The 15,264-nt window shown below is 46.8% G+C and overlaps 1 protein-coding gene across 1 annotated transcript in view; it reads left to right on the top strand.

Moving 5' to 3' along the window:
* Positions 1-6: 6 nt before the first annotated feature.
* LOC102475118 (ankyrin repeat and BTB/POZ domain-containing protein BTBD11) overlaps positions 7-15,264 on the top strand; it is a 225,990-nt gene continuing 210,732 nt past the window's right edge. The window contains exon 1 of the mRNA XM_027769013.1: positions 7-106. The gene's annotated coding sequence lies outside the window, so the exon portion shown is untranslated. The remainder of the gene's footprint in view (positions 107-15,264) is intronic.

Genomic DNA, 15,264 nt, shown 5'->3' with positions numbered 1-15,264 from the left:
CCAAAATTCACCGTGGAGACCCTGGAGCACACAGTCAACAACGACTCCGAGATCTGGGGCCTCCTCCAGCCCTACCAGCACCTCATCTGCGGGAAGAACGCCAGCGGTAAGTGTACTCCTCCCCCTCCAGCCCCGCCAACTCTCGGCGCAAGTTTGCCTCGCGCCCTCCTCCTGCGGCTTTCCGGCCACCCGCTGCTGTCCCAAGGCTCCAAGGGGGCCACCGGGCTAGAGGCGACCAGAAACCTGCCGCTTCTCTTCTGTGCTCAGGATCTACGTACTTTACGCGGCTGGTGAGGTCCCAGGTCCCAGAGCTCGCGGTTCCGCCCCCGGTGCGGGGCTAGGCAGCTACCGCCTCCTGCAGGCGTTGATCGGAACCCAGCACCGTTTCTGTGAGCCGCCTTGAGATCGTTTGCGCCCCTTACACATCTTCTACCAGAGCCCTGTTTGTTTTGACCTTGAAGGTGCCACATTTTCCGGCGCACGGGTTTGGCTCCCTAAGGACTTGGGAGAAGGCGCGCTTCCCTCCCCGCCGCCCAGTTCTCGTACCTCCCCCCACGCCCTCCCGGGACACGGGCGGTGCGCAGGGAAAGGAGGAGCCGGGCGAGTGGAGGCAGAATGGTTGGGATCTCGCCTGGCCTGGAAACGGTCTGGAGAGGTGTGTGTGTGGGGTGGAGCGGGAAGACTTGCCCGTCCCAAGTTTTTCTGGGGCAGCGTTTGAGGACCAGAGCGCGCACAGCTGGTGGGGGCTGCGCAGTGGACAAAGCCCTCTTTCCCAGCTCCCAGTTCCTGCCGCTGTCTGTTCCCTCTAGCTGGGAGCTGCAGCTGTCACCACTTGGCTGAAGGGGCGCCACCAGGGACTCGGGCAGGATGGAGGTGGGGCGGGGGTTGTGGAGATTGTTATCAGTTTAGGGCGTCGTTTCCAGTAGGTTCTGCATCCCCTCTGCGCACCCCCGCTGTTTCGGAGGCCGAGCTGGGTGGGTTTGAACCCGCAGTTCTGGCGGCGGAGGGGGCGGGGTCGGGGTCGGGGTGCTTGTTTTCAAGAGCTCGCGCTGGCGGTTCTGCCTGTCTGCGAAAGCCGGAGCTAGACACTTCAAAGCTTTAATTTTCCACAGGAAATGGTAGAAGCGTAACTGGAGACTCTAAAAGCGAAATAAAACTTTGCTCCATATTCGGCGGTTTGGCCGGAGGTTGCGTGGTTGAGCTGAAATGCAGTCTTTCTGGGTAGATTTCATTCATGTTGCTGCTTGTCTTGTTTCCCGGGGCAGAAGGAGAGATTCGGCGGGCGCGGCCCGGCCTCTGGGGGTGCCAAGTGTGTGCACGGGAGTGTGTGAGCCTGCAAGCGCGCGTTAAATGTGCCTGTGAGTGTGCGCAGGAGTGAGCAGCGGAAGCCCTTCGGAAACTGACCCCGCAGCTCTGGGTCCCTTCACCTGGGTTTGATCATCGGTGAGGAAGGGAAAGACCGAGCGAGTGGGTCTGTGTGTGGGATGGGGAAGCGGAATGCGCGGTGATCCCGGGGATCCGGGATGTCTTTGCCTGAGCCCTTCCCCCTCTGCTGCCAGCCTAGGGAACAACCTTCAAAGCGAGAATATCTGTAAGGACACGTACACACACACACACACACACACACACACGAAATCCTGGCCAAGGTGGGAACATCTGGGAGAAGTCATTGGGTTTTTTTATTCCTCTCTTCAGAATGGGGGTGGAGTGGGTGGATTTCACGTGAAAAACTCAAGAGCCTTGGACTGGATTGTTCTGTGTTTGGAACTCTCCCCCCACCCACCCAAAGCAGAGGAGCTTAATTTTCTTCCCACCCTGCCCCCCCCCCATTACTATCCTCCTTCACTCTTTTGTCACCCACCCCCCAGGCCCTTACCTGCCTCCAGGGGCTGAGGGCACCTCCTTTTTCTCCCTGGATATTTCCTTTGGCAGAATGGAGGATTCTTCCCCAGAGGCTTCAGTTTGGAAGTCTGAGCACTCTGCTCCAGCCCTTTTGTTGCCGTTCTCTTGAAGTGTTTACTTTGGGCAAGTCACCTTTCTTCTCTGGACCTGGGTCTCCTTCTCTGTAGAAGAAGGACCTAGAAATGTAATGCTCCCCCAGGCCCTCTTGTAGCTCTGAGTTCGTAGCTTCCTTACTTTTCCAAATCAGTTTTACTTTTATGATCCTTCACAGCATTTGAAGACAGTTTTTGTGTTTATCCTTTTTGGATTACATATAATTTAAGGAAGGAGAAGACCACAGAATTGGTTCTGGGTGGGTGAGCGTGTGGTGGTTGGGGTTTGCTTCCATCCCAGCATTTCCCACGGTACCCCTGGGTTTCAGCCTTCTCTGAGGATGAAATATTCCATCATGTCACTGAGATCGCATCATCTCTCTTCTCTGTGTTTGTTTAAAATGTCACGTCATTTTTGTAGAAGAATTAAGGCATGTGTGATTAATTCTTTAGATACCTGAAACATACATACATTCAACCTCAAACCTAGTCCTTAAACTGTTGTGCAGTCTTTCGGATCTGCAGGGCTTATTAAAGAGAGAATACCTTCCATAATAGGTTTCCCTCTTTTACTCAGTGGCCTCACTTATTTATTCGTTTGTGAATTCGTTTGTTCATCAATAGTTATTGAGCAGTTTCTGTTGTGAATACTAGGGGTTGAGCAAGCACTGGGTAAGAGGCAGTTAGCTGGTACCCAGTACTATTTTGCATACTAGCTCCTTTGATTCTCAGCATTTCCTTGAACAGACACTACTGCTATACCCGTTATATAGAAGAAGAAACTGAGGCATAGGGAAGTTAAGTACCTTGCTTATCTCCGACTAGAGCCACCAGAGCCTTGCTTCTGCCCGTAGGACTCTTTAGTGACAGGTGAGTTTCCTGCCTCCATGCCTCCTACCCACCTTTCATGACTCACAGCAACCTCACAGCCTGTCCCAAGGTAACCACGTTTCGTTCCCACCAAACTGAACTGGACAGAACTGGATTTTACATGTTTTATATCCTCTGTCGAAGCCTAAGAGAGAGCCCAGTACACAGTTGGAGGTTGTCAGACGCCTGTTGAGTTGAGCAAGCCGTTGTACAATACTACACAATGGTGTCTTGAAAGAAGCTATTGCTTTTGGCATTTCTTGAATCATCTTTTCAAGTCTTCCTACTTTGATGGTCCCTTCCATCCACCATCTCTGCACCCGTTCGCCCTTCTAGTTTGCTGCCATTTTACTACCAAGGCTGAAGAACCATGAAACTAGCTGACTCAGCGGGCGGGCGCGGCCCGGCCTCTGGGGGTGCCAAGTGTGTGCACGGGAGTGTGTGAGCCTGCAAGCGCGCGTTAAATGTGCCTGTGAGTGTGCGCAGGAGTGAGCAGCGGAAGCCCTTCGGAAACTGACCCCGCAGCTCTGGGTCCCTTCACCTGGGTTTGATCATCGGTGAGGAAGGGAAAGACCGAGCGAGTGGGTCTGTGTGTGGGATGGGGAAGCGGAATGCGCGGTGATCCCGGGGATCCGGGATGTCTTTGCCTGAGCCCTTCCCCCTCTGCTGCCAGCCTAGGGAACAACCTTCAAAGCGAGAATATCTGTAAGGACACACACACACACACACACACACACACACACACGAAATCCTGGCCAAGGTGGGAACATCTGGGAGAAGTCATTGGGTTTTTTTATTCCTCTCTTCAGAATGGGGGTGGAGTGGGTGGATTTCACGTGAAAAACTCAAGAGCCTTGGACTGGATTGTTCTGTGTTTGGAACTCTACGCCCACCCCGAGCTTAATTTTCTTCCCACCCTGCCCCCCCCCCATTACTATCCTCCTTCACTCTTTTGTCACCCACCCCCCAGGCCCTTACCTGCCTCCAGGGGCTGAGGGCACCTCCTTTTTCTCCCTGGATATTTCCTTTGGCAGAATGGAGGATTCTTCCCCAGAGGCTTCAGTTTGGAAGTCTGAGCACTCTGCTCCAGCCCTTTTGTTGCCGTTCTCTTGAAGTTGTGACTTTGGGCAAGTCACCTTTCTTCTCTGGACCTGGGTCTCCTTCTCTGTAGAAGAAGGACCTAGAAATGTAATACTCCCCCAGGCCCTCTTGTAGCTCTGAGTTCGTAGCTTCCTTACTTTTCCAAATCAGTTTTACTTTTATGATCCTTCACAGCATTTGAAGACAGTTTTTGTGTTTATCCTTTTTGGATTACATATAATTTAAGGAAGGAGAAGACCACAGAATTGGTTCTGGGTGGGTGAGCGTGTGGTGGTTGGGGTTTGCTTCCATCCCAGCATTTCCCACGGTACCCCTGGGTTTCAGCCTTCTCTGAGGATGAAATATTCCATCATGTCACTGAGATCGCATCATCTCTCTTCTCTGTGTTTGTTTAAAATGTCACGTCATTTTTGTAGAAGAATTAAGGCATGTGTGATTAATTCTTTAGATACCTGAAACATACATACATTCAACCTCAAACCTAGTCCTTAAACTGTTGTGCAGTCTTTCGGATCTGCAGGGCTTATTAAAGAGAGAATACCTTCCATAATAGGTTTCCCTCTTTTACTCAGTGGCCTCACTTATTTATTCGTTTGTGAATTCGTTTGTTCATCAATAGTTATTGAGCAGTTTCTGTTGTGAATACTAGGGGTTGAGCAAGCACTGGGTAAGAGGCAGTTAGCTGGTACCCAGTACTATTTTGCATACTAGCTCCTTTGATTCTCAGCATTTCCTTGAACAGACACTACTGCTATACCCGTTATATAGAAGAAGAAACTGAGGCATAGGGAAGTTAAGTACCTTGCTTATCTCCGACTAGAGCCACCAGAGCCTTGCTTCTGCCCGTAGGACTCTTTAGTGACAGGTGAGTTTCCTGCCTCCATGCCTCCTACCCACCTTTCATGACTCACAGCAACCTCACAGCCTGTCCCAAGGTAACCACGTTTCGTTCCCACCAAACTGAACTGGACAGAACTGGATTTTACATGTTTTATATCCTCTGTCGAAGCCTAAGAGAGAGCCCAGTACACAGTTGGAGGTTGTCAGACGCCTGTTGAGTTGAGCAAGCCGTTGTACAATACTACACAATGGTGTCTTGAAAGAAGCTATTGCTTTTGGCATTTCTTGAATCATCTTTTCAAGTCTTCCTACTTTGATGGTCCCTTCCATCCACCATCTCTGCACCCGTTCGCCCTTCTAGTTTGCTGCCATTTTACTACCAAGGCTGAAGAACCATGAAACTAGCTGACTCAAGAAATGAAGTGTGATCGGCTCTAAGCACATGGAGATGTGATGTGTGGGTTTTGGGGCATGACCTCTGCGGTGGTGTAAACACCTTCATAGTGGGTTTTATTTTTTTTCTTCTTGTGCTTTATGGCATGATCTGTGTGGTGATATAAAAAACATTCAGACCTGGGTTTTTTTTTTTTTTTTTTTCTTGTGCTAATTTTTGGCTGTTTGGAAGAATTGAGGCCACAGCTAAGAGACTGCAGTGAGTATTGGTATTTCTGTGGGGACTTAAAATTGGACTTGATTGATTTTGTTAAAGCCAGATAAGGAGGGGGCAGAAGCAATTGGCCATGCCTTTATATGTGTTAGTCATTGTTCATCCAAATCCTTCTGGCCAGATCCTACTCATCCTTGGAGCTATGTCCCAAGAGTGATCTTCATGGCCTCCCTGTGAGGGCTTCCTCATAACCCCTCTCCAACTCCCGTTCATCTTTGTAACTCCCTTCATGTCACCCAGCGGAGAACCTGGCACTTCGCAGATGCTCTGTACTGTTTGTTGAATGGACATAACCAGCCCATTTGACCTTCGGAGTCGAAAAGGTACCCAACAGTATCAACAAATGCAGCTATTAGGGGAATAGCCTCTGAAGTCAGACCTCCTGGATTTAAATTTCAAGGCTGCCATTTTTAAAATTAAAAAATTTATTTAATTCCATTTGTTATTATTTTAATTTGACCAGAGAGAGAGAGAGAAAGGGAAAGGGAGAAAGCAAACGGCCAGGTCCTGGACTCAAACCGCGGTTGTCCGAGGTTGCCATTTTTTAGCGGTGTGTATGTAGGCATGTTACCTAACCCCTCTAAGTTTGCTCAGCTATAAAATGGAAGCAATATTTATGAGGATTAAATGAGATTACATATCAAAGGGTATTTTAGCCTAGTGCCTGACACATGGTAGGGGCTAAAATAATGATAGTTATTGTGATAATCCAGGTAAAATGGTATTTCTCATCTGTGTCATATCCAGATCAGTTCATTCCCATATATTCAGTGTGGGTGGAGTCAATAGGGTACAGAGTTTTAACTAGATCACCCCCCTGTCCCTCCTTTAAAAGATATTTATTTTATGACTAAGAGAGAGAGAGAAAGATGTAGCACCCATGACAGGGTCTTGATGCCATGATCCACCTTCATCCTCAGCCAGCCCCAGATCATGGGCACACATGTGCCTAGCAGACTCAGAGAGGACTCTAGATGTAACTGGCAACTTTTCCATGTGGCCTGCCTTGTGGGGTGTTTTTTTGCTTATTTGTTTTTTGTTTGTTTGTTCGTTTGTTTGTCTTTTAGTGAACCAATCTTAGGGATTGGGTCTAGCCCCATAGCCGAGGTCAAAAAAAGATCGTTTTGATCAAAGGAAACTAGCTTATTTTATTTGTTGTATCTTTTAACTTGAAAGATGTTTCAGTGAAGGGGCACCGAGGAAGTTGCCAGAGGGCTAGAAACATCCCTTATGTTGAGAAGAGTGTGGGTTCAGAGCCGTATTGCATTTGTCAAAACTGATCGCATGCAACTTAAGATTAGAGCATTTTCCTGTATTGCAAAATATTCTCCAGTTAAAAAAAGGCCTACGAAAAAAGCTATAGGTCTTCTTGAGTGACATTTTGTTTTAAATGCAGAAAGAATCTGAAAGGAAGATGGGAAGAGGTGTGATAAAAGAGGTAGGATGTTACACTTAGGCAGCTTTAACCTCTCATTTCCATGCCGCTACTTGCTAGCAAGTGGCTTAATTTGCTGAACTTGTTTTTCTCATCTGTACAGTGACGATTACAAAAAAAAAAAAAAAAAAAAAAAAAAAAAGATATAGAAAAGGAATACCCAAACCTACCACATAGGATGATTAAAAGGATTAAATCAGATACAGTCGCTGAAGACACCTGCCACATAGTAAGTACTCCATCATAATGGTTTCCTTAAAAACCAGATTATCTGGGTTAGCGATAACAATACGTGGGGGATTTTGAATAGTCTCTTTCATTCCAGGGATCCCCAGGTATTTTATAAACATTAATTAACATGCGCTCTCGCCTTGCCAGCACTGGCTCTGTGGGTAGGTTGGTTTTTAGGACTTGTACTTTTCTGTAAAAGTAGACCAGGAGACTGATTCTGCACTAAATGCTTGGTAAGCAGTTTTCTGTCCCTGAACTGGTCATGCTGTTCTGTGGTGCGTCCTTGCTGTGTGCGACACAAATGTCACAGAGGAAACCCAGTTTCTTCAGAAAAACAGAAAAAGCTATCTCAAGAACCAACCATAGCAGTGTCTGTGTTCACAGAGCATGTTTTTAATTAACTGGCTCCATGTAAATTAAAACTTGGAATTTGGGTCAGTAGAGGGTTATTCAGTTTTCCATGCGGACTTACTAGTTCAATGCTGGGGCATTTGCAAAGTGGATGTGTTTTCTGAAACACAAAATAAAAATCACAACAAAATAAGACATTAAGGGACCAACCTGAAGACCTGGGGTCAAGAGTAAAGTGCTGGAAGCATTTGAATAGGAGGAAAGCTTCCAGTTTGGAATCTAGTATTAGTTGTGGCCTTCGGCCAGATAGTAAACTCACCTATAAAATGGGTCTGATTAGGGGCCAGAGGGAGGTTTGCTCAGCAGTAAAGCACTGGGCTCTGTGAATCAGATCTACATGGAAAGGTTACTGGTTCATGTCTGGAGACCTCCCTGAATATTCTGGGTATGTGTGTGCCCGTGGTCTAGGCTGGCTGAGGCTCAGGGTGGATCTTAGCATGAAGACTCTGTCGGGAGTACTGTATCTTTGTTTTCTTACCCATAGAATAAAAAGATCAACTTAAAACAAATGGCTCAGGTTATCATCTACTGAGAAATAAATACAGAATAGTAGTTGACTGTAGTCGGACACACCTGTAAGCTGCAGTTTCCCTACCTGTAAAATGGGACCTAAACTAGAATGACTATATTCACGTGGTGCTTATTATATGCCAGGCGGTATTTAAGAGCTCTGCATATTATAATCATGAAAGTTACATCAGCCATAATAATAATACAAAAACCCCAAATCCCAAATCTCAGTAACTTAATACAATTGAAGGTCATTTCTTACTCAAACTCTGATTGGGAAGGGGTGGGATTGGGGCAGATAGGAGGATCACTTAAATATCAGGATTGATTTGGGGGGAATTTGACTTTATGTGTCTTCTGCATGTGGCTTTCTGCATCTTCCCTGGATATTCATCCCAACAATAGATGGAGAAAGAAGGAATGTGGAGGATCTGAAGAAGAGTCTAGCAGAGACCCATATCCTGTGTTCATGTATCATTGGTCTGATGTATCATTGACCCTCCTGCCACCTTCTTATGCACAAAACCACATTCTCTTTTCCCTAAGAGAGGAGCTCAGCTTCTAGTCAATTACTGCCTCCAACCTAAAATTTAGGATTTTTTCTTTTTTCTAATGATAGAGTGTGTGCATGGGCATGAGAGGGGTAAGGCAGCACCTTCTACAAGACTTGGTCAGGCCACGATCTTCTTCCAGTTCTCTAGCCCTCTAGCATGCTGCAGATGTGTATGTGCAACTGCTATGTTTTCAGGTCATCCAGGCTGGGGGCTTGAACTGCTGTTGGCATGTGGCTTCAAGCTCTGCAGCCTGGTATGCTACTGACTGTACAACAGAGGATGGGCCAAAAGTTCAGGACTTTTGGGTGATGCACATTCCTTTCTACTGAACTGAGTATGGCTCTTCACAGTTCAGAGACCCATGAGCCCAGAGAGACACATCGTCTGCTACTCTGCATCCACAGCCCATGTAGGAGCGGGACAGGATAATCACAATATGACTCCCATGGAAGAGATGTGGGGAGAAGGCATTGAGCAGTCACTGGTAGTTATGAACTCTGGCCAAGCAGGCATGGTGTTGTTGTGCCTTGGCAGTGGGCAAAGTTATGGGAGTAGGCTCTGATTCTATCCCCTGAGGGGGATTTACTGTTTAATGTTCTCTGAACCCCCAGCTCTGCCAGGTGGAGGAATTTTTTTTTGTCCATTATTCCTGACCACACCCAAAATGAGTCGTGAGGAGTATGGCCTTTGTGAAGGCCCTAAATATGATTTTTTTAAAAAAAGAAGTAGTTATTGGGGCCAGCAGGTAGCATGGTGGTTAAGGACACTGGACTCCCACATGGCCCACCATGGTTCAAGTCCCAGACCTGGCGGCTTGCTTTATCACTTTCCCTCTTTCTCTTTCTCACTCTGTACCTCTCTGGTCGAATTAAAATCAATAAATCAATAATAAAATTTTAAAAATAAAATTTAATAAATTTTATTTATTATTATTATTTTTTAATTTGACCAGAGAGAGCCATAGAAGGGATGGGGGGAATAAGAAAGCAAACCACCAGGTCTGGGACTCAAACCGTGGTGGACCATATGAGAGTATGGCACCTCAACTACCACGCCACCTGCTGGTCCCAAGGCCTGGAGTAATTTTTGAGCTGCCAGGTTGGAACATGAACTGCAGTTGGCCAGGCGGGAGTTCAGCACCTTAACTACCTCGCCACCAGCTGACCCCTCCACTCTTCCATTCTAATTTTACTTGCAAACTGGCTAATTTATGTCTGAGCTCCTCTCTTTCTCTAATACCTCGCGAAGCTCAACCATGAACAATAGCAAAGTCTATTACCATTATTTTTTCCAGTCTCTTTCTCTAGAGCCTAGAGGTTCAGTAGGCATGAGTTTTGATTTGGAAATTAGAATAGGTGACAGTTGAACCAGACATTGTACCACTGCATTACATGGCTCTCCAGTTCTCCAGTTGCTAGTATAACTGCCACCTGACTTCTAAGCCAATGTCATGTGTTTTCAGCATCCCACTCCTGGCACCAATTCCTTTTTCCAGTTAGGTTCATGCTAGCTGGTACATTAGAGAAACCCTAGCATCTTAGTGGCTGGACACAACAAAAATTGTTTCTTGTTTTTGTGTGTGTGTTTGTGTGTGTGTGTGTGTGTGTTTGAGAGATTTTTGCTATAGGACGCGTGTGCTCTCCAGAAAGACAGAGAGAGACAGTGAGACAGAAAGTGAAAAATCACCCCCCAGGGGGGATGGCCATGCAGAAATACCTTCTCCTCCATTCTCCTCTCAGGATCTTGGGCACGCATGTATACACACCCAGTGTAAGTTTAAGCCACCGGGTCCGGGACTTGAACCACGGTTGACTACATGGGAGTCCAGCAATGTAGCCATTATGTCATCTGCAGGTCCTCAAAAGTTGTTTTCACATTCATGTAGAGTTTAATTGATGACCAGAGAAGGAGGTGCTCTATCCATGGCAGGTGATGAAGGTCCTGCCATCTGGAACACGTGACTCCCAGACATTTTCCTAACCGAGGATGTCAGACCATATGAAAGATTGTGTGGGAAATTTTTATGGGATAGTCATGGATGTGGGCATGTCACTTCCTCTACATTCTGATGGCCTGAACTCAGTCATATGACTTCAACTGGGAATTATGGCCTCTGGTAGGGCCGCTACCCTCAGCCACGACTCTACTCTGTCAAAGGAGTACGCATTTTCGGTAGAGAGCTAGTCATCTCAACCACTTTACAGAACATACTCTGCTAATATTATCTACATTTCACAGATGAGGAAGGTGAGGAACAGAAAGTGTAACACATTCGATAAGGTGACACAGCTTACAAGTGGCTGGGCCAAAGCTGATTAATCAGTCTGGCCTTGGCTGCCTCTTAGAATGCTTGTGAGGATTAACATATTCGTATACTGTGAGGAGGCGAAGTGTTTATCTCAGCATCTCGTTCAGGGTATCCACTTACTATCTCTTCCCTTTGTTATTGTTGATACTATCATCCTATACGGGAAGTGGAAAGGATGAAGAGTGACTAGGTATGATGCTCTCAGGCATGGGGAAAACATGAATCTGAAAGAGTAAGTGCTTCAGGAAAATTGTATCATGCGCTTGCCTTCTCCCCTCTGCCATCCACTGCATTTAAAAAAACAATCGTTAGCGAGTACATGTACTCACCAGAGCAGAGAGAGCACGTGTGAGCTAGCACCCCCCAGTGGGGCGTGGTCATGCACAATCCCTTCTCCACTATTTCTTCACCCCATAGGATTTGGGGCACACATGTACATGTGCCAGGCATGATTTTCAAGCTGCTAGGGCCAAGATTCGAACTGCAGTTGGCCTTGTGGGATCTGGCTTTCCATGAATAGGGCTTAACCTACTGTGCTGTGGGGTCAGCCCTCCCCTGCATTTTGTCCACAGGGACAACTACCTACAAGTTGTGAGCCAGAGGTTTTATTTAATCTTCACAGTGTTCTAGTGACGTGAGTGTTTCTTATCCTTAGCCTACTGGGAAGGAAACTGAGGCTTAGAAAGTTCAGCAATTGGCTAGAGATGTCACAGCTATTAAGTGGATGAGTCCCGGCTCTGAGCTGTGACAGCCCGGGGTGAAATCTAGACCATATAAGCCTCTAAGGGATCCCAGAAGGGGGCCAGCAGGTGGCATGGTGGTTAAGGTGCCAGACTCCCACATGGCTGACCACAGACTCCGTCCTGGACGTGGAGGCTTGCTTTCTCACTTTCTCTCTCTCTTGCTCTGTGTCTCTCTAAAAATTAAATTAAAATCTAAAAATAATAATGATGAATAAAATGAAATAAAATGATTCTTTAAAATAAAACAGATCCCAGAAAGACCCCAGTAAGCTCCTGGGGTGGGGACAGAAGGCAGGGATTGCCATGGTGCTCTTGGTTATAGTTGATGATTGTCCTTATGGGTTATGTGGTCGTATGTCTTTTTTTGGTTCCTGCTGGCATCACCCTCTCTAGCTGTCCCACTAGTCACAGCCCAGTCATCGACTGGGTCACAGTATAGCCTTCTCAGTCACGGGCCTGTAGCAGTGACTGGCCCCCTACTCTCCAGGACACAGCTCTGCCCGTACCCTGCCTAGCTGGGTAGCTCAGCAGCATGAAGGGAGCCCAAGCCTTCTCAACAGTAGAACTATCACAGAAAACTGTGGGATGAAGGAGGATTCATTCCAGTTCTCCTGAGCCTGGTCCTCCCTGAGAAACATGAACTGGACTTTTCCCAGAATGTGGAGTTCAGTGGACCAAGGTTCAAATTCTGGCCCCACTACCTAGGAGCTGGGTAACCTTTGGCAAACCAGTTAATCTTTCCCAGCTTCAATTTCCTCATCTGTTGTGTGAGGATGATGGTTGGTAGTGCTCCCTTCTGGGGTTGTTGGGAGGATGAAATGAGTTAGTTCACATGGAAGTCCTTAGAATGGTATTGGACACATCATAGTACTCAGTGTCTATTAGCAGTGCTCATTATTACTGAGCATTGAAGCAGTGCAAGCCTCCATGCTTAACGGCATGCTCCCAGAACACTGCATCATTTACTGAATGAGTGAAATGCAGTAAACGGTCAACCAGACTTCTGGGGTTGGACCACTCACCAGCTGTGTGATACTGGGCAAGTTATCCACCCTCTCTGTGTTTGAGTCACTTTCCTTTTCTTCAAAGAGGATAATAATAAAACCCAATTAAAGCTTTTGCAAAGCAACTGGCATGTAGACATTGCTTAGTAGATATTGACTATTGTTGGAATATATATATTGTGGAACACACACATGCGTACAAAATGGAGCGTGAGCATGTGAGAAAGAGAAAGCACCCTCCACGGGGTCCTGTCTCACAGCACTCCTTTTTCCCCAGTCCTTCAGCACCTCAGGATCTAGGGTGGCCGTGCATGCACCCGTGTGTTTTCAGGCCTGCCTAGAGATTTGAACCCATAGTCGGCCATGTGGGTTCCAGCACTGTAGTCCAGTATGATAAGGGCTCTGTCACACAGGCTGATTTTGAACATTATTATATTCACTATGGCTCGTTTTCTTTCTTTTTTAAAAAAATATTTATTTTAAATTTTATTTATTATTGTTATTCTTCAACTTTGACAAAAGAGAGAGAGAGTAAGAAAGCAAGTCACCAGGCCCAGGACTTGAACCACAGCTGGCCATATGGGAATCCAGTGCCTCAACCACCACACCACCTGCCCGCCGCCATTATGACTTGTTTCTATAGGCACTGTGTTCTACGTGAAGCAACATGCTATCTGACCACGTGGAGCTTGCAGGCCAGTGATGGATTTCATGTATTCATCAAGTAACCATGCAGATGTAAATTCACAACTGCACCAGTTACTACAAAGGAGAGATGCATGAGGCGATAAGATAACATCACTGAGGTTCCTCATGTGGAAGGAAATAAGGGGGAGCTTCACTAAGAAAGCGCAGATGTGAGACTGAAGTGCAGCCAGTTTGGTGGGAAAGGTAGGAAGAATACTCCATGAATGAGACAGCATGTGCAAAAGACCTCTGGCAGAGGTCTATGGGGAGAAGGAGGAGAGGCAGGGTGCCTGGACAGGCATGAGAGGTAAGGGGAGCTGCTTCGAGATTAGACTAAGCATTTGCCAGATTAAAAAGTCCATCATGGGCCCAGCATGTGGTGTGATTAAGAGCGTTGGACTCCCACATGACTGACAACAGTTCAAATCCCAGACTGGTGACTTGCTTTCTTACTTTCCTTCATTCTCTCTCTCTCTCTCTCTCTTTCTCTCTCTGTCCCTCTCTGGTCAAATTAAAATAAATAAATGAATGAATAAATAAAATGAATGAATAAATAAATAAAATAAAGTTAAATACAATAATTCTTAAAAAAAAAAGAAAAAGTCCATCTTTCCCTGAGGGTCATGGAGAGCCTTTGATAGCTTTTCAGGGGGGAAATGCCACGAGCAGGTTTGTGTTCTAAAGTGTCCACATTGGCCGCAGTACAGAGAGCAGACTGGAAAGAAAGGGTGAATGCGGGAAGGCCAGTTAAGTTCAGGTAATGCCCGCATCGGACACAAGAAGAATTTGAGGCTGCAAGACATTTAGTCCCTTGTCCAGAGTTGCTAAGACCATGTATGACATGGAGAATTTGAAACCAAGTCCACAGGACTTCAAATTCTGTCTTCCTCTCGCCATGCTATGCCTCCTTCCAAGGGAGCATCTTACATTTTACAGAGGGGGGAACCGAGACCCAGAGGAGAACATTGTCTTGGCCTGGCCCTCACAGCAGAGCTCGAACTGGTCCACTGGGTTCTTGGATTCTCAACCTGTTGCCTGCACATGGTGATGCATTGTCTCCTCTAAACCAGCCCACTCCCGAGGAGCTGTGGGATGTGAGCCTGCATTGCCAACAGCAGCGTGGAGAGTCATTTACCATCTGGCTGCACTGTCTCTGGTTTCACTCAACATCCTCACAGTAAAAGAAATGCTGGTTCGAAACATGCCCAGGTCCCCGTTAGACTGACGGAGCCCATGAAAGCAATTCCCGTGAACCGCTGCACTAAATACAGAATCAAATGAATAGTTCCCAGTGTCGTCACATCTGAAAACAGATCAGCTCAGAGGAGGGGCCAGAGGGAAATCTTAAAAAGCACCTGCCTCAAAGGTTCTGGTTGCCTCGGCTCACTGATTTTCTTTGGGTGGCGTGTCACTGTTTCTCCCTAATCCCAGCTCCCAGCGCCACCCAGAGAGGTGTGATGTTCACAGAAAGCATGTAGACACCAATGACTTCTCCTTGAGCCAGCCGGTGGAGTAGAGGTTACAGTGCTGGATACCACACGCTGGACTCCTCAGTTTGAGTCCTGGACACAATGGCTTGAAAATCACACAGGGCATATGTGTGTGCATGCCCCAAATCCTGAGAGGATAGTGGAGGAGGATGATTGTGGCATGGCCATCCCCACTGTGGGGGTGATGTCTCGCTTCTCCTCAATGTCTCTGTCTTTCTCTGGCAAGCGCATGCACTCTATAGCAAAAACAAACAAAAACAAAGACCTCTCCTCTTTCTCTTGAGGCCTTTGAGAATTTCAAGTGTTGGGGAGCAGGCTCAGCCTTTCCCTTCCTCAGTCTCTCTGCCCAGCCCCTGTCACTCTTGTCTTTGCTAATTTTTTAAACCTTATTTATTTATTTCTTCCCTGAGAGAGGGAAA

Source organism: Tupaia chinensis, unplaced genomic scaffold (assembly GCF_000334495.1).
Source record: "Tupaia chinensis unplaced genomic scaffold, TupChi_1.0 Scaffold148234_1, whole genome shotgun sequence".
Lineage (NCBI taxonomy): Eukaryota > Metazoa > Chordata > Mammalia > Scandentia > Tupaiidae > Tupaia > Tupaia belangeri.
Note: the sequence above shows the minus strand (reverse complement) of the source record. Positions and strands in the feature narration are given on the sequence as shown.